This window comes from Cryptomeria japonica, chromosome 5, assembly GCF_030272615.1.
Source record: "Cryptomeria japonica chromosome 5, Sugi_1.0, whole genome shotgun sequence".
Lineage (NCBI taxonomy): Eukaryota > Viridiplantae > Streptophyta > Pinopsida > Cupressales > Cupressaceae > Cryptomeria > Cryptomeria japonica.
This window is the reverse complement of record NC_081409.1, coordinates 436,442,414-436,445,084: the sequence shown is the minus strand read 5'-3', so window position 1 is coordinate 436,445,084 and position 2,671 is coordinate 436,442,414.

Below are 2,671 nucleotides of genomic sequence, written 5' to 3'. Positions count from 1 at the left end.
TGTAGCAGATCCAGTTAAGAACCTTTGCAAAACGTTTCAATATCTAACTACACCAATCGGTTCACACATAATGAACTTTCTTGCACTATCTCCTACCACTTTATCCTTCACTTATGCTTGTTGTCTCATTTGCAATACATCCTTCATACTCTCTTATTCACTCACTACATAAATATGTATATATGTATGTGTATATATTTTACAATCAAGAGATCCTACATATATATGTGTGCCAATTAGAAATATACATCAGGTCGACCTCAAAAACATTTCTCCAAAGAAACATTTCAATGGTCAAGATACATGCTACAATCACCAGATCAAAACATCAACTCTCAATATCGGCCAAGCTTGAAGTAAACATATCCTCGAAGTGCTAACAACACACTAACTGAATGCCACAATCACTGGAGCACAAGGTAGAACATCCGAGAAAACGGACCAAGATAGAGCATAGCTAAGACCAAGGGAAATAATCATGATCCAAGTAAAAAATGCAAGATTCAAGACAAGACGAGTATCACTGGAAATCAAAAGAACTAGAGGGAACCAGAGCACATGAATCTACTCATTACTACATACTTCTAACATACAATAGGAGCACAACATCTGGAGAATGAATTTTCAAGCACATAATCAAATTTTACAACCAACACCAAAACTCCCACATCTAGATACACATATTCTCATATTGCCAATACATAATTCTGGAGCAATAAAAAACTGCAACATTACAAACATCCATAGAAACATATGTACCTATCTACCACATCAATACATACTGTTCTTCACCATATCCAGAGCAATCTGGATTACTGAGATTGACATCAATGACAACTCAGATAAGTATTTCTAACAATATTCCCCTTTGTCATTGATGGCAAAAGATTCATCAACAATAAACAATTTCTCCAACAATATGTTCAAAACACTTCTCAACCACTTCTCCCCCTTAGAAAGAAAAACTATATACTTCCAAACTTCTCAAGCTTAAGCTTCCTAAACTTCTCCAAAATTATCGCCCTTTGACATTGAGGACAAAGATGGACAAACAAAACAAAACAAAATAGTTGTTCAACAAAAAGTAACTCAATTATGCTTCTGAAATTTTCTCTTATATCTTTCCTTTAACTTAGGAAGGAAAGTATTCCACGAATTCATCGCCAAATGGGTACTTAGACTCAAACTATCATTCTGCACAATTATATCAATTGCATTTGATAATGAACCGGGAATAGAGATGTTTCGCTCACACTTCTTAGCTTCAATGAGAATACCAGAAAGATGTTCTAAACGAGCTTCAACAATTTCTTTCACCTTTAAGAAAACACTTACCACATCTTCTTTATATCTGATAAAATATAAGATCTGTTTTCAAGGAGTTTACCTTTCTTCTCTGTGTACCATCAAGATCACTGAAAATATCAAATGTCTTACCCAAGGAACATAACTCAGATTCAATAGAGTTAATTTTTTCTTTAAATTACTCAACGACTACAAGCCACTGGAGGCAATATTTGTATACTTTACTTGCTTCTTCCACATATACTCTCATATTCCTTATGTCTTCAGATAACATGTTCTGAGCATATACACATTTTTTTCCATGTCATCCAGAATGAATTCTTCAGCAATAGGTGCCTTAAGAGGTTGCTTCATCCGATCATTAAACACTTCACACAAAACATCCAACAGGATGTCTACAATTGATGCACGAGCATCCCCAGTTCATAGCAATCTTCCATCAACCAAAAACATTTTCCTTTATGTTTTTGCTTTCTATTTGTAGTTTCAACATTTCTTTCTTTCTATCCCAGATTGGATCACCAGAACCTATGGAGTTGGATTTTATCTTGGACACTTGATCATCTTCCTTATTTCCAAACCATGGAGCATTTGGATCATTTTCTGACAGGTTATCACTATCGGTTTACGAGACAATTTCCTATTACCGGTTGACAGTTTCTTGTTATTGGTTGCCTGGACCTATTTGCATTTGTGATCTACTGGATCCCTTATGTAGCTTGCAGAGCCCTGAGCATTGATTCTGATGTTCCTTGGTGTGTGGATGACCTTTTCCTGTGATCTACTCTTCATCCTTTGGATTTTCTGGAGGAATTTCTTTGGTGGAGGCCAACCTTGTTGGTTTTACACGTTAGGTCTTTTTCTTTGATTTTTGATCCTTTTTGGCCGACCATATTCCTTTGGATTGTATAAATCATTGTAATAGAGCATTAGAATATAATCAAGAAGTGAGACTAAGCATAGAAGATAGATCTGAGATTTGAGGTCTCGGTTGTGACTTATTTTGTAATTTGAGCATGTTTTAACAGGCTTGTGAGCTAGTTTCTATAACTTGGTTGTTACCGCCTGGTTGTATTCAATTTTCATGTTATAATTCAATCTGTTCTGCATTGCCTCCATCATGTCTTTGTGTTTTCATTGTATTTACTCTTGTTGACCAGTCTGGATTGACCTCTTTGAGGTCCCTCCTAACTGGTGACTACTTCAAGTGGTATCAGAGCGAGTTTTCATTCCGGAGATTGTGTTGTCTTGAGAATTTTGTTGTAGGGTGGTGGACTGTGGATCTGACCAGTAGCTGCAGAGGATTGGCATAAATGATGGCGAGAAGAGGAACTAGGAATGGTGGAGCACATGGGAATGCAAACCC